This window comes from Tenrec ecaudatus, chromosome 7, assembly GCF_050624435.1.
Source record: "Tenrec ecaudatus isolate mTenEca1 chromosome 7, mTenEca1.hap1, whole genome shotgun sequence".
NCBI lineage: Eukaryota > Metazoa > Chordata > Mammalia > Afrosoricida > Tenrecidae > Tenrec > Tenrec ecaudatus.
Window position 1 is genome coordinate 11,194,348 of NC_134536.1, and position 24,881 is coordinate 11,219,228.

At 45.0% G+C, this 24,881-nt stretch overlaps 1 pseudogene; it reads right to left on the reverse strand.

The window, feature by feature from the left end:
- Nucleotides 1–219: 219 nt before the first annotated feature.
- Nucleotides 220–623, reverse strand: LOC142452636 (fatty acid-binding protein 5 pseudogene; annotated as a pseudogene).
- Nucleotides 624–24,881: the final 24,258 nt, after the last annotated feature.

Genomic DNA, 24,881 nt, shown 5'->3' on the forward strand with positions numbered 1-24,881 from the left:
TGGGTTTCTAAGACAGCATTTTTTTTAGCACAAACACATTTGTTTATTAATCAAAGGGATGATCCTAATCAAATCAACACTTTGAAATAGTTGCATGCAAAATGTGTGTGAAAGAACTAATTAAATAATGAAGGGAAATAAAATAGTGCAGAGATTTGCTCATTCAACTGAGCTTGCTTGTTCTCACAGCTAGTTCTTGCCCAAATGACGATAGAATTTTTATTCTACTTTTTCATAGGTCTGAGCCCAGGTGACGTTCATGGCACATTCCTCCACTAATTTCCCATCTTCCAATTTTCTGGTTATTGTGATCTCCTTCCTATCCCACCCCCGGGGATGGACCAACACCATCTGTAAAGTTGCAGACAGTCTTGAGTTTTTCTGCCATCAGCTGTGGTTTCTTCAAACTTTGCTTCCAGGTCACAAAAAGCCTGTGTTGTTTTCAAAATGCTCTCGGTTTTCACAGTGGGGGTTTTGCCATCGGTGGAGATGACATAGTCAGGCTTGGCCATTGCACCCATTTTTCTCAGAGCCATTCTCACTACTAGTACCTTCATGTTTTCATCAAAACCTCTGCTGTCTACCAAGCACCATCATCCTACAAGCTGATGAATGGTGGCCATCATTTAAATTCTTAATGGGAGCAGAAAGCCTCATCTTTCTTCTGAGGAGCAGCTGGTGGATTCGAACTACCAACCTGTGGTTAGCCACTCAGTGCATAGCCCATTATGCCACCAGGGCTCCTTGATTGCTGGACAATGCACTTTAAACCATCCACCTCCCCTCTATCAGTGGAGTCTTGAGTGTTGAGTAGCTGTCTGTGGAACTCCTGACAGAGGTGAACAAGGATGACAGGCCTGGCAGTCTACTTCCAAAAATCAGCCACAATGGTCTGAGCCACACTTGATCCTGCAGATGACACAGGGCTAGACAGTTTTAAGTTCCATTGTGCTGGCGGTCACCAGGAGCCAGAGCCAACTCAGCTGCAACTTAACACCAGCCACAACCAACGCAGCAGTGTGGAAGGCAGGGCCTGGATACTGCCCAGGGCAGAGCAAGTGGTGCAGTCTTTGTTGAATGAACAAGTAAGTCAATAGTCAGTTATATGGGTTAATGCTAAGAAGTTGATTATACTGGCAACTATTCTTATAGCTAGAAGAAGTGTGAGATCATGCCAGTCTAGCTGTCTTGTTTTACAAAGGCCCAGGTGAAGCCGGTGAAGTGACTCTCGCTTGACCACAATGGGGGTCAATTGCCAAGGTGGCTCTAGAACTCCTACCTCGAGCAGCTCAGTGTGAGGGAAATACCATGAGTGGGACATACAAAGGACATTTGCCTATTTGTTTTTGTCTTTGGGGTTCAGGGTGGCTGAGTTTCTTGGGAGGTGATGTTGGGTTTGGGCCAGTATCAGTCCTGGTTCATGTTTCCTTGGTTGGACTGATAGAGATGGACTGGACTCAGGAAGGAGCCTGCCTGCGATAGAAAGTGGCCAGCCTCTCAGCGCACAGAACGGAATTGTTCTCACCTGTGCATTTGATACTTTCATCTGGAAAACCTCTCATTAAAAGCACTTTGGTAAAAATAAAGTTTCTGAGATACTGAGTAACTTTACAGGAAAAATACCTACAAGGACTTACATTGTGCTTGTCACTGTATAATCACAGACATTTTGACAAAGGTACCATTTAAGCAAAAAATAGGAGAGAGAGAAACAAAGATATACTCTGCCATATTAAATTGATACATATAATATATTTTTCCCATAACAAATTCCAGATTGACTCATTCAGAGATGATTCCAGAAGAAAGTGTTTTTCATGTGATTTTGTCTACTTGTCTACCAGACTTGCTACATAGAGAGAGCCTTTGAGTGGGAAGCTTGGACTACTTAATTGGAGGAGGAATCAACTTTTAGTAGGTATTGGAGGCACGACATCTACAAGAGGAATGGGGTGAGACAGCAGGTCTGTTCAACCAATTCCAGTTCTTTCCATACCTAGCAAAGGGAGCCGAGCAGCTGAGCTCTCTGCTGTCCAGTCCTCCCAAGACTATCTTTTCTTCCTTCCAAAGCTGTGCTTGCCGGAAACTGGTCTGTGTGAGATGTCTTACTATCTGGAAACCCAGCCGTTTACTTTGAGTCCTACCTTGATTTTTGAAGTGGCTTCGTTGGCTGCTCAGCTCATCTTCCTATTTTTCTTCCAGACCCTCTGGGTCCTTCTAGGGCCATTGTTCAGCAGGTAGATTGTTATAATTTCATCCCTTTGAGTCAAAATGGACCCAATGGAAGTGAGTTTGAGCTTGTGTGTGTGTGCGCACAATTGCACATTATGATAAAGGTCTCTTGATGGCACAGTGGTTAAGTACTTGGTGGCTAACCCAAAAGTCAACAGTTTGAACCTCCTGTTCACCGTTTGGGAGAACTGTGTGACAGGGGGCTTCCAGAAATATTTACGGCTTGGAAATCAGGTGGGATGGTTCTCCGTGGTCTTACAGGATCACTATGGGTTGGATTGATGTAAGGGGATTTTGTTTGAATGCCTAGCTTCTCTTCCTCACTGTCCAGCCTGGAGTCACGAGTCCTAGCATGGGACCATCCAACCTTGGCGATGTCACTTCAACTCCCTGGTTCTTCATAGCCATCCTTGTAAGTATAAAACAAAGCCAGTTGCCTTTTGGCTGGGGGTTGATTCTGACTAATGGTGACTTGGCACGTGTTAGAGTAGAACTGTTCTCCTTGGGGTTTCCAGTGGCTGACTTTTTGTAAAGAGGTACCTTGTGGTAGACGCAACAGACCAAGCTTCCAGTTAGCAGCTGAGCATGCTAACTGACCCACCTTTGGAAGGTTGGAGGTCACAGTTCGCTCAGAGGTGAACAAAATAGAAAACAAAAACAAAAGCAACTCTCCCTTATTTAGTTCCCAAATTAGGTTATACAATTAGGTCCCCAAGTGCCTTTATCCTCATCCTCTCATGCTTGCCACATCCCGACACTGGGAACAGTTGTCAAAATAAATTCAAGTCTCCTTGTTTAAAGCATGCATTAATGATATTAGAAGGGAAGACGTTTCCAGACAGTTTTGAGCTCTTGGCTACAGTGTGATTTGTGCTCAAATGTTCGGAAAGTTGGGCTGACTTTTGGCAAAGGATCACAAACTGCCTGGAAATATGATGATTGTTTAATTTTTTATGTGCGTGTCTTGATTTCCCAATTAAATCATAAGATTATCAAGGCCAGGAATCAGGGTCTATACTTGCAGGAATCCTCCAGAGTGCCTAGCTCAGCATTCTGCACACTGAGTGGCACCCTGTGTACAGAATCATTGAGCAAAGCCACCATATTTCTGCAGGTATTGGCATTTGGGTTGGTTGGTGGATGACCAGTCAGCAGCGTGGCCTTGGAGAGTGAATTATATGTAGAGATAGCTCTGGGTTATGTGAAGAACATCCATTCATTCGTTAGGTTGTAATTAACCCTCCAGGCTCCCACTGTGTAGTTACAGTGAATGAAAACAGAGACAAGATAAAAAGCTCTTTCGTGTCGACACACACGTGAATAGGCCAGCTATTAACCACTGATGCTGCGCTCTGTTTTGTCAGGATAATTCACGGCTCACTTCGAGGTGACGCTAACACAGAGCGTGTTTGCTCTATCGTTCAGCCTGCATACCCACCCAGGGTAAGAGGGGAGCACACTCTGATAAAACGTGGGAGAAAACGTAGCGTCATCATTTTTGTTGTGTTTGCATTAAAAACGAAACGGGTCCGGTGCCAGCAGTTCTATTTAACAAACTTCCCACTTTTCTTGTTCTGGATTTCTCATATTTTTATTTGTTCATTTTAGCTGATTGTGTGTGCGCACGCATGCGTTTGTGTGTCCATTAGGTTGGGGGGTGGGACAGACTATATTTCAGATCATCCACTTTGCATTCAGCGGTTCAAACCACTCGTCACCCCCTACTCCTATATTGTCTGCCTCCTGGCCTGATTCATCTTCTCCCTAATGCTGGCTATGGAGACTGGAGACTTGAGACAGTTCTACGAGGTCGCAGAAGTACACAGTACAATTTTTACCATCAATGACTATTATTATCAATGAATCTTAGAGTCATTGGAATCAGTACATTCCTCGCCAGCAGGGAAATTGTACATTATTTATTAATGGCAGCTACTATGAATAGTTGTGACCCACTGTGCCCAGAATAGAAATAGGCTTCATCTTGACAGGCAACTCCGATCTATTGATAGTAGCGAACGAGTGTGCTGAGACAAGGACTATGAGACTACACGTAAGTCCAGGAGCTGCAAGAGTTTCTTTAAGGGGCTCTCTAGGCAATACTTCACGGTTTGCAGGCAAAGCAGTGTCTCTTGCAAGCACTCAACCTTGTTGTTGTAGCATGAAGACAACCGACCAATGGAAGACTGTGTGCATTTACCCAAACTGATAGCTGACTGGATTTGCCCCTTGAGCCGTAGTTCAGGGATGCCTCCTGCTATAGACTCACACAGATCCATGGCCCATTAGCTGTCTGCTGGGGGTGTGCACAAAAGGAAGTGAAAACGGGTGGACCTATGAAGATAACTAGATTAATCATTACCTGGGGGCACCAAAGGGGCAGTTGGGTGGGGCGGGGTGGGTGGGGGGAGTCAACAGCAATGGGTACAGAAAGGAAGGAAATGTTTCAAAGTTGTTTGTAGGGATGGTTGCATGACCCTTAATAGGATTGAATGGTTGAATTGTATAATGTGCGCATTCTGTCTCAGTAAACCGATTTAACCCCCTCCCACCAAGACCCCATAAAACCCCAAAATAAATAAAAGATGGAAGCTAAACCAAGACACCACGTGTTTGCTATTCTTTCCTTCTTTGCCGCGTGCCCACGGCATTCCCTGCAGAGAAGTTTGGATCTCTGTTCTGGTTGTTGACCAGTATGTGTAAGCTAGTATATCAATAGAGAGTTTAGCTGAGAGGTGGTCAGCTGCTCTCCATTGTTGGTGACTGGGCCTTGACTCTTAGCACCCTTAGGTGCCCCAGATGAAAATGTCTGACCTGTGTGAGTCCATTGTTCTGGCTAGTGTGCTATTCTATGTCACCAAAGGCCTCCCTCAGTTTTGCCAACTTACCAACCACCATGTCCTTTCTAGAGATTAGTCTTTTCTGACGACATGTTCAAATTAAGTGAAGCTGTCTAGCCTCACAGTGCAGGAGCGTTCTGATAGGTAGCTTTTCTGAGCCCCAGCAGTCCACAGTCCAGAGCGCATTCATTATCTCCCACCAGCTCCATGATTCAAGTACATCCAATGGTCTCCCAGCGTTGTCTTCCATTGTCTAGCTTGGAAGAACACACCAGTCTGTGCGATCACGTGGTTCCGAAGGGTTCAGTTATCAGGCATCAAAGAACAAAAAATCATATCATTGGGTGCACACCTCCATGATACGATCACTGAGGACAAATGGGTCCATAAGCAAATGTGGCGAAGGAAGCTGATGGTGGCCCGCTATCAAAAGAGATAGTGTCTGGGGTCTTAAAGGCTTGAAGGTGAACAAGCGGCCATCTAGCTCAGAAGCAACAAAGCCCATATGGAAGAAGCACACCAGCCTGTGTGATCATGAGGTGTCGAAGGGATCAGGTATAAGGCATCATCAGAAAAAAAAATCTTACCATAGTGAATGAAGGGGGAAGTGCAGAGTGGAGACCCAAAGCCCATTTGTCAGCCACTGGAGATCCCCTTGCAGAGGGGTCTAGGGGAGGAGATGAGTCAGTCAGGGTGCTAAGTAGCACCAATGAATAATACAGCTTTCCTTTAGGTCTTAAATGCTTCCCCCACCCCCAACTATCATGATTCGAATTCTACCTTGCAAGTCTGGATAGAGTAGAGGATGTACACTGGTGCATATAGGAGCTGCAGGCACAGGGAATCCAGGGCGGATGATACCTTCAGGACAAGGGATGTGAGTGGTGACACTAGGAAGGTAGAGATAGAGGGGTTTGGAAAGAGGGGACCAATTATAAGGATCTACATGTGACCTCCTCCCTGGGGGGTGGACAACAGAAAACGGGGTGAAGGGAGACGTCAGACAGGGCAAGATATGACAAAATAATTATTTATAAATTATCAAGGGCTCACGAGGGAGGGGGGAGCGGGGAGGGAGGGGAAAAAAGAGGACCTGATGCAAAGGGTTTAAGTGGAGAGCAAATGCTTTGAAATTGATGAGGGCAAAGAATGTACAGATGTGGTTTACACAATTGATGTATGTATAGATTGTTATAAGAGTTGTATGAGCCCCTAATAAAATATATAAAAAAAGAAGTGGGGGTGGGACATTTAATCCAATCAACACAATATAGAATCGCTTCCCCCCAATTCTGAAAACCAAAGCACATGGAAATCCTTTGTATCTCATTGTAGTTGACACGACCTGTGTGGACCTCAACTAATTGGGCAGCAGAGCTTGGCATGAGGGGAGGTACAGCTGTGCCTAATCTATCTCGGGCAGCACATGACTGCTCATATGTTCTGTTCTTTGATGAGAGGGTGTTGTACGGGACTTGCTAGTTCTATTATATACTAAGTAATATATGTGCCCAATCCCCTTTCTGAAGTCCAAGAAATGTCAAATTCCAAAATCTCGAGCCCTTTCGACAAGGGACTGTGTACCTGTAAACTGCCTTTTGTGTTGTGTGAAAGGAAACTAACAGAAATACGTGCCTGTGTAACAACCATGAATTAATTAGTCTAATGAAGTCATCCGACCGATGACTAGTTAGAATGGTGTAATCAGCTTACCCACTCGTGTTCATGAGTAGTTAAACTTCTGCTTTCCAACCCTCATCTTTCCCACGAGGACCTTTTCTCTACTCCTCTTTGTGTACGTGTAGTTTGATAGACAAGACTATTTATGGAACATCCATCCATGCAAAACCGTGCACATCTTTTTGGTCAATAATTGGCTCCACAAAGGTCGGTATCCTCTGCAGGTGCAACCAAGTGTAGCCGAGTGTGGTGAATGTCAAGGGGATGCGTGGGTCATTGGGTCTCACTAGGTCTCAAGGCCCACGAGTGCCAGAGATTAGAAGGACAGGACCCTAATCTTGCCCTTGTGCTGTCTAGCTGTGACACGGGCCTGCTTCTTGCTCATCCACAAACTGGGGTGAACAACCCAGGAGTGGGACGGCACTGCTCACACTATTTGCATATGCTGTGCACCTTTTATTCCCCTCTGCTAGAAAAGTTGCTGTTTTCTTTTCCCATCCGCTAGATTACAATTCTCTTGAATCAGAACACATTATCGATCCACCTTGTGTGGTCAGTCTTTAGCACAGAAGTCAATAATTGTTGATAGACTAATGGACCGAATGCTTATGGATTCACCCAAAGTCCAAAATCCATTGTCCTAGAGACCCTGTAGGACCAAGCAGAGCTGCTCCACAGGGTGTCCAAGGCTGGCACGCACTACAGAAGCAGATGGACGCATCTTACGCCCATGGGTGGCTGGGTGTGGGAGGGGCCTAACAACAGACCTTTAACAGCTGAATGCTTTAACCATCGTGTCTTTCATGAATCCTACATCAGCTCTGTGGAATATTTGTATCCCCCATAATTTAAAAAATGGGATGATTGCATCTCATAAAGATTGAGTAACTTGATAAAGGAGCTGTGCAGGTTTTCCTGGGGCCAACTTACTTCGGAAGTCTATATTTTTTCCCATCGCAATATAGGACCGTGGCTTCCTCTGTTGACTGATAAATGTCCCTAGAGTCTTCCCAGTTGTTGGTGGTAGATGCCATCAAGTCTGTTTTGACTCAGAGTGACCCTTTGTTCAACCGAATGGAACATTATCCAGTCCTGTGCCTTTCTCATAACTATTGCTGTGTTTGAATCCACTGATCCAGACACTGTAACAATCCATCTCGATTCAGGGTCCTCCTCTTTCCCACAGACCCTCTACTTTATCAAACCTCCTTCTCCAGGCACCGGTCTCTCCTGATAATGTGTCCAAAGTACATGAGATGAACTCTTGCATCCATATTTCTAAGGTTATCCTGGCTGTATTTCTTCCAAAGACAAGTTTGTTCTTCTAAAAATCCATGGCGCTTTCAATGTTCTTTGCCAACCTTGTCATTCAAGTGTATCAATTCTTCTTTGATTTTCTTTACTCACTGACAAGCTTTCACAGGCACGTGAGAGGATTGAACATACATTGCTTAGATCAGGCACACCTCTGTCCTTCAAGTGACTTCTTTAACTTTTAAAGAAGTCTTTTATAGCAGATTTGCTGCACGCTTTACATCTTGACTGCTACTCCCATGAGTGAGAAATGCTGAGATCTTAATTGAATACCCGCTGTGTTGATCATGAGGTCTCCTTGTTGGCTGGTGAAAACTCCTGGTCCAATCCAGTGAAGGTGTCAGGATATTAGCCAGACCCTTAGTAGCTCCTCTCTGCGAGGTCTCTTGAGTCTTTCTCTGAGTATGAGACACAGCATTTATCCAAAGACTCGGAGTGGCTTGTGTGGAATCCTGGGCATCCTCCTCTGTCCAGCTTCCTCCTGACTCCCAAATTCCAACTGTTTTCATAGCTTCAAGCTCTGACAGTGGTTTTCTTTGCCCAGTGAGACTACAACTCTCTGTTTTGGCTTCACTTCTGTGTGGTGCACTTTGGAAATTGTTCACCAACAGAAACCTGGCATGCATATGTAGCTAATCTTATATATTTCCCTCCTCTCATGAGTCACAGCCTTGCACCGTGGACTGGACATTAGTGAAGTGTCTGGTACAAAGCACAAGGTACATCACCTGATTTGTGAAGTTTAATTGGCAGGGTGGTGCTTGAAATAAAAGAGTCACCCTGATATTTAGGAATCCATTGTTACTAGAACTGGGCATTTTTCATAAAAGCTTATATTAAATTCCAATTATGAAAGCATACTATTCTGCTTTATGCCAAACCAATACCGGGTGCAGACGTACCTAACAGTAGGCCAGCATTTCACATTAAAATACACAGGACACTATTGGCATGAGTGATTTTATAACAGGTTTAACAATATAATAGTTCAAAGTATTAAGTGATACATGAGGAATTCCAGTATCTACGGCAACTTTAATGTGATAGGAACATATGTGTAATGTGGTATGCACCTATCTGTTGAAACAAGGTTATGGGTCCTGTAATATTATTTTGGTTTGTAACTTATATTTGACTTGATATTTTCTTCTCTAGTGTTAAATGTGCACATTTTCTAGTGTTAAATATAAGCCTTTCCAGTGAGTTCGTTCATTCCAGATACTGTATTTGCTTTTTCCAGTTTTAGACATTTGTTCTTCTTGTGATTTTGGTTTCTCTGCTAAGAGGTATGATCTGTAAATACCATAATAGTATTACAGCTTGCTTCATTGTCTTAGTCCTGGTAGACCAGAGGAACAAATTCATAGAAACTCATATGTGAATAAGAAAGAGGTTTATATACAAGAGCAGTTAAATATTGAGTAAATATCCCAGCCCATCCAGATCAAGTCCAATATTAACCCATATGTCTGATTCCAATCTATAAAGTCCTCTTGTGACTCACAAAACATGCAATGATGCTGGATGCTGGAAGATGACAGGCCAGTGGGTAGAAAGTCTTGTGGATCCAGTGGTGTTTTAAGCATCTCAGCCCTGGCAGGGGTCTCCACCTGGCTTCTCCAGGTCCAAGGTTATGGCTGCATCAGGGTTGGTCCACATGGCTTCTCCTCTGGGATGTCTTGCCGGGGGTCAGCCTTGCCAGTAGAGCATCTCCAAGGAAGTGAGCCGAGAGTGTCTCCGCCTCCAAGGAGGAAAAACCAGATTTCCAAGAATTCTCAGGAGAAGGCTATGCCCACACAGAGGCTTCATTGGCTATGATCTGATTGACAGGCTAGACTACACCCATATACTCTTAATCCTCAAAATAACAAATGATTATATAGCTACCACATGCATACATTAATAAGTAAAGAAAATGCAAAATTTCGATAGGAAGACTAAGATGTGATTTTTTTCCCTATCTAAATTCATGGCTTAGCCAGACCTCAAAATATTAACAATGGTTAACTCTGATGGCTAATTATGGGTGATTATTATGTTCTTTTCTGTACCATTCTGTCACTAGCCAAAAACAGGGTTCTGTGAATCGATGGAATACCCATTGAAGTGTTTCAGAAAGCTGAAGAAGCACTAGAAGCGCTCACTCATCCATGCCAGGAAGTTTGAAAGACAGCTACCTGGCCAACTGGTTGGAAGTACTCCATATTTGTGACCATTCCAGAGCATGGTGGCCACATAGAGAGCTCAAACTATAGCACGTTATCATTGTTACTGTACATAATTAAGCTTTTGCTGAAGATCATCCAACAACAGTTTTAGCAGCTCAATGACAGTGAACTGCCACAAGTTCAGGCCGGATTCAGAAGAGGATGTGGAAAAAGGATGTCATTGCTGATAACAGATGGATCTGGGCTCAAAATAGAGAATACCAGAAAGATGTTTACTTGTGTTTCATTGACTGTGCAAAATCGCTTGACTGTGTGGACTGCAATAAATAGTGGATAAACTTGAGAATCATTCTGGAACACTTCATATACACACAAGGAACTTATACGTGAATCAAGAGGCAGTTGTGCAAACAGAACAAGGATGTACAACATGGTTAAAAATCAGGAAAGGTGTGCTTCACGGTTATGCCCTCTCTGTATACTTGTTCAGTCGTTAAGCTGAGAAAATCATGAGGGAAGCTGAATTCTATGAAGAAGAGTGTGGCATCAGGAATTGAGGAAGGCTTATTAACAACCTGCGGTATGTAGATGAGGTGGCCTTGCTTGCTAAAAGTGAGGAGAAATTGAAGCATTTGCTGATGAAGACCAAGGATTAAAGTTTTCAGTATGGATTATGAATCAGTGTCAGGAAGACAAACTCTTCACAACTGGACTAAGGTGTCAAGGATTGTGTCTTACTTGGATCTACAATCATGGAAGCAGCCGTCTAGAGATCACAAGATGTATCGCAGTAGGTAAATCTTCTGCACATGACCTCCTGAGAGTGTTGAACAACAAGGTTATTATTTTGAGGACGAAAGTGCACCTGGTCAAGACCGTGGTATTCTCTATTGCATCCTGTACATGTGAAAGTTGTACATTGAATCAGGAAGACCACAGAAGAATCAATGCATTTGAATTGTGGTGCTGGAGAAGAATATTGAAAGTACCATAACTAAAAGGGAAAACTAATCTATATTGGAGAATTAAGGCCAGAGTGCTTCTTAGAGGCAAGGATGACAAGACTTTGTTTCACTTTGGACATGTGGTCAGAAGAGACCAGTTCCTGGAGAAGGGCATCATGCTTGGTAAAGTGGAAAGACAACGAAACAGCGAAGAGCCTTGAGGAGATAGATTGACACCGTGACCCCAGGTACAGGTACAGATACAGGTAAAGGTACAGGAGCGATTGTGAGGGTGGTGCAGGACCGTGCAGCATTTCGTTCTGTTGTCGTAGAATTGTTCTGAGTTGGAACTGACAACACCAACACCAACACCACTTTGTCTTTTCAGCATTTCTAGATTACATTGTGATTTAAATATAATTTAAATTATATGAACACGTTTAAGTGATATGTAAATATATTCTTCCACAACGTAATGTGAAGTCCTTTGTAGACGTCCCGCAGAATGTTGCATTCATTATACACTAGTTAAAGTGAAATGATGAAACAGACATGTTAATATGATGCCTCATTCTTCTTAATGTAAATAGATAGAAAACAGCAGTGTGATTAAGTATCATATCAGTATTTGTTATAACTTTTATCAACCTTGACGTATTTGGTGCTTCATAAGTAAATCGATTTTGCATTTAGAAAAACCGTTACTGGCTCAAAAAGAGGGTGTATGAGTTAGTATAACCCTGACTTCTTTATGTTACATCTGTACCTTATTAATTTTAATACATTTTATCGTTGGGTGTTGGTATTCATAGTGATTATGTTTTATTATTGAGAGGAGATAGTTCCTTGAGTATTCATTACACATAACCACAGTATTTCACCAGATAATTTGAAAGTATATGCTAATTTATGGGAGTAGATGTCGGTTTTGAAAGTGAGTATTTTTTTTCTCCCTACAGAACATTCGTGTGATCACCATTTATGTGCACCAAGGTCATAAATCAGTAGTGATTCATTCCTATGTTATAGATAGCCATTTTCAACCATAAGTCCACTTCCCTTTATCTGTATTGTAATTCTGAGGGGCCGGGGTGCTAGGGTACAAAGAGAAGATACTGAAGGAGGCAGTATTTCTAGATAGACTCAACTCACTGTCATTGAGTCAGTCAATGCTGATTCATAGCGACGCCTTAAATCAGTGGTTCTCAACCTTCCTAATGCTAAGACCCTTTAATACAGTTTCTCATGTTGTAGTGACCCCCAACCATCGGAAATAATGTGTTTTCTGATGGTCTTAGGTGACCCCTGTGAAAGGGTCGTTTGACCCCCAAAGGGGTCACGGCCCACAGGTTGAGAAACACTGTCTTATGGGTTTCTGAGACAATAGCTGTTTGTGGGAGCCCAGACTTTCTCTCTCATTGCTGCTGGTGGTTTTGAACTGCTGATCACAGGGATTACAGCCCAACGAACCCAAACTATACCACCACAACTCTCTTTTAGATAGGGAGCTCTATTTCAAAGCCAGACTATTTAAAAATTAAATAAATCACAGGGAGCTCTATTTAAAAGCTGGCTTATTTAAAAATGAAATAAATGACCAGGCAGCTGAATTTTCAATGAGCCATCCAGCAGAATTGAAATGGAAGCTTCAAATCATTTCTAAAGTCGAACCCTATGACAACTCAGATCATGGGACAGGTCAGGCTATGCCACTGGCCAGTTCATGTTCCGCAAATGCCCCTGCACATGGAGGGGATGGTGGCTGTACTCTGGCCTTCCCTTCTGTTGAATCTGCTTCGGGTGGCACTAATTATGTGGCCAGTTGTACTCAGCGATACAGCCACTACTCGACACTCATTCATACATTTTTGTTACACACCTGGCATACAAATGCATTTCTTGATTTGTGGAAGAAGCATTCCATCTTCAGCCCCAGCCCACTGATTTATAGTATGGGCTATATTAATTGCTCACTATTCTGGGAACTTCACATATCAATTTGACTTTGCCATACAGGGTGATCATTCATGATCAATGGGTTTGAAATATTCCCTTGCAGTGGCAACTGCTGAAATGAACAGATATTACCTTTGATCATAAGATGAATTATATCCTGGATCCTCATGCTTGAAGAAGGGGGTGTGTGGAGTCCCCTACATAAATAACACAGAACGGAAGGTCTTTGTTTATAAGAAGTTTGGGTGGAGTCTCCAGCAACAGTGCCGGTGGTTGTGAGAAGCACACGGGCATTAGGTGTCTTGTGGGGTGAAGATGCGTCAAATGCTTTGGAAGCCACACTTTGTCATGGGCACTTCACAAGCGTGATCAGGATGTCTGCTTGGGCTTTGCACTTGGCCTTTGCACAAGACACTCAGCACTTCTGATCACTGTCACATCAAAATACACGACCAAGGCAGGCTGCTCCCAGTATGATCTTTTCTGCCTTACACATCAAGAACGCTCCAGAACGTCTGCCAGTGCACACATGATCAGTGCACGCATTCTGAGTCCTCTTCCCAGTCTTTCTGGCGTCTGAAGACATCAACAGCCTGATTCTTGGTACACTACAAGAGGGGACTTCGTTCTCCCCTTCTCTTAATTATTCAGGATCCTAAGTTGTTGTATCAATAATGTATGGGAGGCGAAGAGGCCTACTCTAAGATGACATTACAGAGAACTTGTACAAGATCTGAAGGGAAAAAAGTGGAACCTTGGTTGTCTTTCATCCTCTGAGTCTACACAGAAATGAGTCAACTTGCTTGTGACCGGTGCCCTTTCTTCTGAGACATTTCTGTTTCTCTCCCTCCCTCTTGTTCCTCTGGGCTGGTGAACCCAGCATTGCTCCAATTGCACAGAACAGACCTCATCAAACCCCCCGAGCCCAGGAATTCCTTGAAGCATCAGGTAAGGCTGTAGCTTACATGGCTCCAGCCGAGATGTCCAGAGTTCTGGGGTGGTCACCCTGGTTTTCTGTAGTTGAAACAACTGCTCAGGTGATTTACATGATCAGACCAACCTGAAGAATACTTTGTTCACCTACCAAGAAAGGTCTCTCTTCCATGTCTGACCTACTGGTGGGACCTGCAAAGTAGGATAGAGGTGAGCTTGCATTAAGGATACAAATGAAGTTCTGTTCTAGCTCAGGGGGCTCCCAACTCATTTCTACTTTCAGGGTCTGTTGGGCCGGGAAGGGAAGCGCCCGGGAGGACAGGCGAGATTCTCACTCCTGTCTGTGTGAACAGTTACAGAAGGTCTAGGAAGCATGTGAGGAATGCAGCCAACTCTTAAAAGGAGCTCGGGAGATATCAGGTTATAGTCTACCTCCTTCCTTCTTGATTGGTTAATACTGAAATGTGGCGTTTGCCCCCATCCCAACAACAACAAAAAATGGGTCTTACATTTATCTGAACACTGGTAAGATCTCTTTTTGTCTAAGATTCCCCCTTGCCTTTCTCAGTACTAGTTGGGTGAAGTTTCACCATCACGAGGGGCCTGACATAGCTAGTGCCATAAGATATGAAAATAATAATAATAATTTATAATTTATCAGGGAGGGAGGGGAAAAAAGAGGAGCTGATACCAAGGCCTCAAGCAGAAAGATAATGTTCTGAAAACGATGATGGCAACATACGTACAAATGTGTGTGATACAATGGATGGATGGAATGTTATAAGAGCTGTAAGAGCCCCCCAATAAAATGATTTATTTAAAAAAAAAGAATTTCCAAACCTGTTTTTCCTCTGACCTTTGTGAAGCCCCTGCCTGTTCCGGAGGGCTGTACCGGAGGGCCGGAGGTGGCCTAGCATGGCTTGTGTGACCGGAGACCCGCTTAGATGTGGCTTGAAAAACCAATCAAGCAAACAGGCCCCCCATACAAAAAGCCCCAAACTTTATAAACAAGCTGCCCTTGATGCAGCACCAGTAGCAAAGTGCTCTTAATTGGAGCTGTTGCTATAATTCCAACGGAAAGTAGTTTAGATCCATTTTTCTCCAACTGCTCTAATCACAGTAGTTTCGTTTTTCTTAATGTAGCAAATACATCCGACTCCCTAACGCCCCTCCTTTCCAGAAGACAGCACTTGGCACTTAGACATTCCAGACAGTGCTGTGGACTTCCCGGGCAGAAACAGACCAACGAAACCTCCTTACGTTCTGCTGTGACTTCTGAAAATTAAACCGTACTTCCAAACGACTGACTTCCTTCAACTCCAAATGAAATAATGGCTTTCCATCGAGTCCTGGATGTTAGATTTAGATGGAAATTCAATTCCACGCAGACCACATTGGCTATTAAATAGTCAAATATCATTTTAAGAGATTATTATTTGAATGGATCATTTTCTCAGGGGCGACTTTTTATCGCTAAGTGAGCAGCGGCATGCTCCTCCGGCCTCATTAACGGGTGGGTGGCTCTTCGTGTGTTCTATCCCACAGACAAGAAATCTTTTTCAAAAGGGAGAGATGGGGAGGGGGTGGATTCAGTCTCCTTGCCTTTGCTTTAACCTGTGAGTGTGCGCATCCTCTCTAGAGTGCCGTGGGCTGCATGGCTTTAAGCTCATTTTAAGTTTTAGCTCTCTTTTTCTATAAGCGTTTCCTTGAGGGGTTTGCCTTATCAGTGTCACTGGAGAGTCCTTAGTGACCACAGACCTCGCTTCTCACTGCTCAGTAAAAACTTCAAAACCAAACTCACTGCAATGGAGTCCATGCCGAGCAATGCATAGCGACCCTATAGGACAGGGCAGCATGGCCCTTGTGGGTGTCTGAGACTAGCTTTTTTCCCCCTAGATGAACCTTATTCATATCACTAGTTTCTATTTTTAATTCCTTATAATAAAATTCCTTATAATAAAGGTTCATATAAATGACTTTAGGTGATTTTCAGCTGAAATATTTATTTTAACTGAACAAGGTCAATCTATTTGTTAAAGACCATGGTGCTGCAACACAAAGTCCGACTTTGTAAAACTCAGTTCTCTCCTTCCAGGACAAACCCATGGTCATCAACTTCATTCTAACTTACAGAGACCCCATCTTGGAAAGCTTCTTCTTTCCCCTGAAGAGAGGCTGGTGGGTTTGAACTGCTGACCTGATGGTTACCTGCTCAATGCCTCACCCGCAGTGCCACCAGGGCTTCTTGAACTTCAGGGCGGCCTCTTCAGACCATTCTCTTCCGTCCAGACCCATGTTGAGAGAAGAGCTGTTCAAAGCAGAGTAATTGCTTTTAAAACCCACTCAGTATCTTTTGCGATAACCCCAAGCTGCTCCACTGCAGAAAGAGCATAATTAGGAGAAGGCTGCCTTGTGTAAAGGGGTTGAAAGCAAAGATGCCACTTTGAGGTCAAGGGGGGCCTGACCCACGCCATGGCGCTTTCAGTCAGCTCACAGGCATATCGAGGCTGGACAGAGAATAAGGGAGCTGGAAATCAAGGTGAGGAACACCGACTAGGCGTGGACTGGTGGGAGGATGGACAGAGCCGCGTTGGGAGAAGCGCAGTCAGAATGCTCACTAGAAGCAAAGAGGGCCAGACGTGGTCTCACAGCTTTGAGGCAGGTCCTCAGGAGGGGCCGGTCACCTGAGAAGAATATCATGCTTAATAAAGTAGAGGGTTGGCCAAAATGAGGAAGACCTTCCATGAGATGGGCTGACAAAGGGACTAGAGCAGTGGTTTTCCACCTCCCTCATGCCGCGACCCTTTCATACAGTTCCTCAGGTTGTGGTGACTCCCCAACCATCAAGTTATGTTCGCTGCTACTTCATCACTGTCATTTTGCTGACCCCTGTGGAAAGGTCGTTTGACCCCCAAAGGGGTCGCGACCCATAGGTTGAGAACTGCTGGGCTAGAACAATAGGGTCACGGGTAGCCATGATTGTGAGGGTGGTGCAGGACCAGGCAGCGTTCCAGGCTCTTGTCGATGGCGTTGCTGGTGTTGGGACCAACTCCATAGTATCTAACACCAACAATCACAACGTGGGTGGACACAGAAGTCAGCATGACTCAGAAGCAAGAACATGTACAATGAGAAGACGTGGAAGCAGGCATTTTTCTGTGCTCACTCTGGGCGTGGAAAGCCACACATTAGGGTTGGTGGTAGCATCCCTGTTTGGAAAATGGGAAATACGGTGCTTTCTTTTCCCATCACAGCCTGAGTTTCTTTATCTGGAATTAGATCACCTTCCCAGCTTTCTCATCACTGCATCCTCCTTATGGTATTGCCTTATGGGTATAAACCAATAAGTGCACAAGTGTTTTTGTAAAATGTTGGTGGAAATAAAGGATTGCTTTGATTATATCTGCCATTGATCATAGCCAAATTTTTCTATGGTAAATTTCTGCCTTGGAGATTACCCTGGTGGATAAGGAGCTGTTTTTTTTGTAAATCTCAAAAATTAAATCCTGTCTTTCCCGAAGAAGGAAACATACCCATCAAAATCCATTAAAATATGCCAGGAAACCAAGGAAAACTCACTGCCATTGAGTCGATGCTGATTAATAGTGACCCTATAGGACAGGGTAGAACTGCCCTTGTGAATTTCCATGAATGTAATCCTTTAAAGAGAAGAAAGTCTCATCTTTCTCCCTATGGGTGGCTGATGGTTTTGAACTCCTCACTTTGAAGATCATAACCCAAGACATAGCCACTATGCCACCAGGGCTCTCCCACCCATTAATATATAGATATTAAAAAAACCCAACAAAATAAACAAGCAAAATATCATATGATTGGATTATTTAAATGGATTGTAGCTAGGCTAGGCTTGATAGCTTGTGATTTTAGTCATTTGGCGTATCATCTTCCAATTTATATATTTTAAAAAATTGCTAAGCATCTAACAAATCTCCTTAAAAGATTCACCTGTATTTTGTGTATGCAATGTCTATTTTTAAAAAGTGGCACCTGAATCAAGGATATGAATAAAGCCTTGTTCCAGTAAGATTTGCTTTTTCCTTCTCTCCCTGCCAATTCTTTCCAGAACTTGAAAGAAGAGATTGGCTTTTAGGGGAGGAAGTTTCTTCTTGTTATTGGTCAGTAAAGAATGTAGTTATTGTTGACTGTTTTCGCAGCCCTGAGCATGTGGGTTGGTAATAGGTAGAAATAACAAAAAGCCTTTTTTTGCTTCTTTTGTGAATGATGCCCAGAGCTTTGATTTACCTTTTCAGAAAGTGAAGGATTTATTACTGACAACTAAGGTGGTTTTTGAAAGATAGCAGGTCATGGATCCCTAATGATGACAGATGTCTAAGTTCTGGTCTTTGGGGCAATCAAGAAGCAAGGAGAGGAGAAATTCAGGGATGTATATTTTGGGCATGGTATGACCACATAGAGACCAGGGGCCACTGAGTGTGCTATTTAGAAGATTTTATGTCAACTAGACACGCCTGTCTAGGGGTTGAGTCAAACCTGTCAATCAGGTCACAGCCTGATGCTATGTTTTTTTGGGTGTGGCATTCTTATAAGTGGGGACCTTGGGACCACCATCTCTATCTCTCCCTTTGCCCTCCTGCCTGCTGGGACTTTCTGCTGCTGATCATGAGAGCTGACGGGTCTCTGCCATGTTCCCACCAACCTCAGATCCACATGAGTGTGCACTCACCGCCCTGTGTACTTCCTGCATTCTGCCTCATTGCATGTGGCTGTGTGAATCTGAAGAGGGACTTATGGGCAAGTATCGGACTTAAGGACTTGAGTTGGACTGTACTGGGATGCTTGCTTGATATCTAATTACTTCTTGCTATGAAGCTCTTTCTTATATCTGTCACTGGATTTGTTCTTTAGTCAATCTGACCTAACACACCAAGGAATTGAAGTCCTGGCCAACCAGAGGGTGCAGATCAAACCCATCACCTTGAACTGCTCACTGAACACCATCTGTTTGGTAGATGTCACACGTACATGGTGAGTTCCATGTGGCTGGATGAAACTCATGTGGAAGAGCAAACCCTGGACTGGCGACCAGGGGCCCACCTGGGTCTGATGCTTGGTGTTTGAGCAAGTCCAGTGTGCTTTCCAGTCGCCAGTCAGGGCAACCTCAGCGGCCATTGCCATCAAATCCCCCAAATAAATTCATGTTCTTCAATGGATGCATTTATTGGATGGCTAGCCATTAGGGACTGATCTAAGGATGAAGCACAGTTGTGGTGGTGGTGCGCCAGGGAGGAAAGGGAGCAATTGCATATCAGTGTGGTAACAGGCACCTTGACAACTGGCGTACCATGATGAATACACAGGAAGGTGAACCATTTGTTTAGGAGTTGAAAGGCTGTCCGAAGAAGATAAAGGAAGTTGATTTTGAACTTAGTCCTAGGAAAACTTGGTCAACTTGGACACTGGGGGACCCTCTATCAAGGGCCAGATTGTAAAGTAGGCATCTCTACCATTGAACAGGCATGGCAGTATCCCAATACAACTTTATTTACAAAAACAGGTGGTGGTTGTAGTCCTTCTTTGGAAAATGAATCATAATTTCTTATGGAAGTATTTCTGATCACTTAAATAAAAAAAGAAGTCATTGGACTGATCAAATAATGAATCTAACAAGGTCTCGTTCTGGGACAGCCAAAAAGAGGAAGACCCTTGACAGGACGGATTGACACAGTGGCTGCACCAATGGACTGAAGCATTCCTTCAATTGTGAGGATGACACGGGACCGCGCTCTGTTTGTCTCCTTCTGTGGGACATAGGGTCACTATGAGTCAGAACAGACTCGAGGCTACCTAACCACCACTACCACTAATACCGCTACCTTTCTGGTCTTTAATTATTGGGTCACCGCAGTCTCTTCTCTAGAAGCTCTGGGATTTGGCTGCATTTAGAATTGGGCGTTGCTAGATTGTGATAATCCCCTTTCTTCCACGCCGCCGTTTCTCCTTCTCCTCTCCTTTCTTATCACTAGTCCCTTTTAACGGCAGGAACGTTGGCAAATGTGCATATAGTTTTGGTGAGGACCCTGGATGTAAACCAGCAGCTTATCGCAGCATGCTAGTCTTTGAGGATTTGGGCTGAAGGTTAAAGCATTTTGAAACATAAAACGACAGGTGTAAATGTGCAGTCTTTTTACCTCTGACTGCTTTGGCCTTATTACCTTGTGCAATAAGCCTAACCCTTTTCCTCCGTGGACTGAATCTAAAGAGTGAGTAGCTGATCCCCACTGTTCTTCCCACACATTTTCAGCAGGGTAGGACCAATTCACAGCTTGTTTTAGGCTTAAAATTCCCCCTGAAGTGCTGGGGTGAAGGGTGGTCTGTAATTGAAGTCGCTGGGTATTTTGTGCATAGATGGGAGAGGGAATTGAATTGCATGGGTATTTCCAAACCTTTCTGCTTTCACTAAAACCGCTGGCATTTCCCAGGAAGTTTACTGTGTGCTTATTGAAAAAAGAGCCTTCTCTTTGGTATGGGTGATTTTTGTTGTTGTTCTTAAACAAAAATCGATGATTTCAGAGACAAGTATCCAGCATGAAATGCATGACTTCACTTTCCATTTGTAGGAAAGCTTGCTTAGCTGGCTTTCATAACTTCGTGCATGCTTGCTGTGCCTTCAAAGGTTAAAAATCATCTTGACTTTGTACCTTGGAACATGTAAAAAAAAGTCTTTGCTGGCAAAAACACAAACCATAAACTGAACCAAAGTTACTGCGTAAACCTGTGACTTCCCATGGCTTTGTGGGATTCACTTCATTTGTTTGTTACATTTGGTACTGTTGCTGTTGTTGATAGGGGCCGACTCTGCACACAACAGAATAAAACACCACATGCCCCGCCCTCACAATTGTTCCTTCTCCTGGGCCTAGGGATGCTACCACTGTGTCCATCCATCCCCTCGAGGGCATTCCTCTTTATCAACATTCTCCCACTTTCCCAAGCATGATGCCCTTCTCCAGGGACTGGTCTCTCCTGACAACACGTCCAAAGTATAAGACCAAAGTCTTGCCATCCTTGCCTCTCAGGAGCACTCTGGCCTTATTCTTCCAAGACAGATGGGTTTGTCCTTTCAGCCACTCATGGTACTTTCAACGTTCTTCTCCAGTGCCACACGTCAAGGACACTGTCGATTCTTCCATGGTCTTCTTTAGTCAATGGCCAACTTTCACATGTGTGTGATGCCATGGAGAATACCAGGGCTTGGGGGCTTGGGTCAGGTGCACCTTAGTCCTCAAAGTAACATCCTTGCTCTTCAATACTCGAAAGAGTTCATGTGCAGCAGATTGACCTAATGCAGTACAACCTTTGATCCCTTGACTGCTGCTTCCACAAGCATTGATAGTGGATCCAAGTAGGACAAAAGCCTTGATGACTTTGACCTTTTCGCCATGTATAACGATGTGACCTATTGGTCCAGTTGTGAGGACTTTGGTCTTCCTTACATTGAGTTAAAATCCATACTGAAGGCTACATTCCCTATCTTTGGGGCCAACTTGACCAATTGACCTTTAGTGCTAGTGTTTATGTGTTCCTCTTACCGTGGGAAGATATTCACCTGGATTAAAATTGCTTTCCTAATTCCATGGGAGGGCTAGTCCTGAGTGTGGCTCAGCACCTACCTTACCCACGTGTCAAATTGAAACGTGTCCTCGGATTGTCAGAGGTGGTAAAGCTGGTGGGAGCATGCTGCTGCTTTGATTTGGATTTGAAAATTTAAAAAAAAATCAAGTGTGGAATATGGACACAATGAAGAGGGATAGAAGGCTCAACAGACTTCGACACCCAGAAGTAGAAAGGATTCACTGCTAGAGGGAAAGATGGAGGGGGGCAGGAAACCGGATCGTGAGTGCTCAGCCTAGCCTCGAGCAGCTTCTGTCTCTCAGGAACAAGAAGGAGTAGGATGGAGGGTGGGGACTGATGCTTCCCGGGAAGGACTGCCCACCGACAGCTGTCATGTTCAGACACAGGCAGGGAGTGAGTCCACTCTCTAAGGGCCTATTTCACAGCCACGAAGGAGGGGAATCGGGAGGGAATGATAACATATCTGGGAGTCTCTGCTTTGGTATGATTTCCTTTGTGGTTCCAGACCAGATGACTGAATCTCTGTCCTTGGAGGTGGTTGAGGGGTGCGTGTGAGCAGGTGCCCATATGTTGACTTGTCCTGAGATTGGGTGAGGGTGGGTGTTCTGGCTCACCATTGACCTAATAACCATCCTCACCTTCCCCATCACTGCTATCACTGGGAGCTTCTTTACTCTATACCAGGCATGGTGCGAGGAACTTTCACTCCTCACAGACCCCAAAGCCCATGGCTGTTGACTCTGGCCCACAGTGGCCCTGCAGGACAGAGTAGAACTGCCCAGGGGACTTCTGAAGCTGTCATCTTTCTGGGAGCCGATGGCCGAGACTTTTCTTCCAGGGTGGCTGGTGGCTTCGAACCAGGGCTTGTTGGTTTATGGTTAGGTGCTTGACCACTGCACCACCAGGGTTTCTGATTCTCTCAAGTTTGATGATTCGCTCCATTGAATGGTGGGTTCTGAGGCTCAGGGAAGGAAAATTTACCTCCTTCCCACAAGTCTCAGCACATAGTGCCCGATGCTTGGTGTGGTGTCCTGCACGGGTCTTTGGGATTACTGTCTGCGTGCTATGCAAACCCAACCCGCTGCCCGTCACTTGATTCTGACTCGTAGCAGCCCCATAGGGCAGGGTAGAGCTACACCATAGGGTTTCTGACAGTCTTCTCTTTCTCCTGGGAAGTGGCTGGTGGGCTCGAGTCACTGACCTTTTGGTTAGAAGCCCGATGCCTCTCTTAGTGGGCCATCCAGGAACTTATATTCATGCCACAGGAAGCAGAGACTGAGGGAGGTCAGAAAACAGAGTTAGGCCAACTAGCGCACTATGAAAAGACAGAGCAAGAACTCCGCTTCAAGCCGTTGAGTGAGAAAGAGGGAGAAGTGGAACTCAATCCTGAAAGCACTTGGGCTAAAGCCCACGCACACTCTTCCCACTGTAAGTGACTGCCTTCACGGGCACTTACCAAGCAGGGGCGGCCATGTTGGCGAGAGGCCATCTTTGTAACCACTGCAGGGGGATGCAGCAAAATTATCAGTAGCCATGATGGACTTCTGGCAACTGACTATGGCCAACGATGTCAAAAATCATGGCATCTATGTGTGCATGGAAATATATGTGCCTGAGTGTGTATGTCTTTGTGTGCGTGTGTGTGTGTGTGTGTGTGTGTGTGTGTGTGTGTGTGTGTGTGAGAGAGAGAGAGAGAGAGAGAGAGAGAGAGAGAGAGAGAGAGAGAGAGAGAGAGAGAGAGAGAATGCTGCTTTGTCCGCCCAACTGGTCACCATCTCATGTTCGCTACCTTCTCTCATTATCCACTTTCTCTTGAGCCATTGCCTCACTCCTCTGGGAACTGGCTGGATGCTCTTTAAAAAAGGAAAAGGAAAATCTCACGCCACATTTTAGCAGGAAACAAAAGGCTGAGGGTTTTCTTTTCAGACCGGCGGACTTGGGTTTTTATAGGTGTCGGCATTTTCTGTGTTTGAACCCCAGCACATGACTGGCTGTGGCATTGCCTTGCCAGAGTCCGTCCTCTGAGGTGTGAGGGTGTCTGCCCAGTATGGGACGAGAGAGACTGCTGCTTCTCTTAAAAGCAGCAGACAGGCCCATATTGCTTATTCCCTGCTACATGATGCTCCAAGGCCCCATTTTCCTTTGCTGCTGGCTCCCAGGGACTGGAGGAAATGCAGTCCTGGGAAAGTGGGTCAGTAGGCTGAGAGACAGGGGACGTGTGGTCTCTGTTCAGTTCCCTAACTAGTCCCCTTCGTTGAGTTGCCGGCAGACACAGTGCCGGTGCGTCCCACTTCTGCAGAACTCCCTCCTCGCTTCATCCCAGCCCCATGGTCTGCAGAAAGGCTTCCTGATCAGTCCCCGTTGCCCGGGCTTCTTCCCTCTCTGCAAGGCCACCCCTCCTCCAGAAGCCTACCCGGGGAACCGACCATTCCTCTAGCACGCCTTCCCTTGGCTGTCTTGCCACTGAAGCTGGCTCCTCGCTCCTGACCTGCATGTGGAGTCTCTTGAAGAGCAGGCTCAGGACAGCAGACCATATCCCAGAGGTGGTCATAAGGGCCACCTGGTCTCCCTGCCAGCTGGGCTCAGGTAATTCAGAGGTGGGGGTGAGGCAGAAGATGATCTGGCCTTACCCATCTGGTCCACCTGCCTCACACCTCCTCCCAAGGGGCCTGCTGCTGAACTGGGATATGTCAAGTGACCAGGCTACACTCTGAAACCAGGATACGGGGACAGCGAAGATCAGGTGGGTTGAAGCTCACCTGGGAGATGAGCTCCACCTCCTGGGATCTCCATGCACGTCCCAGGGCAGGTGACTCCCCTCCTCTTACCACTGCCATACTGGGGAGCTGCCATGGCAGCCACCTTCTAGTGCCCCTGGACCCTACTGTCAGAGGACATTGCTGGCTGTCATGACATGGTAAATCATTCTGCAAAGTGGATCCTTCCTCCTAAGACCCCCACCCCCTCCCCCAGCCTGCCCAGAGATCTTTTTCTCCCCCTCACTGTCCCGGGGTTCATTTGCAAATATCTGCTCTGCTTTCTGAGGTTGAACCTCTACGAGGGCAACAAGGCCGTCCTGCTCGGCCAGCTGTCTTCTCGCGTGCACAAGAGCATCGTTGCCCTCGCGGCATATCGAGGCGGTTCCTCAACTCGGTAACAGTGTTCTTCAATGACGGCACAAAGATGCTCAAGTGTATACT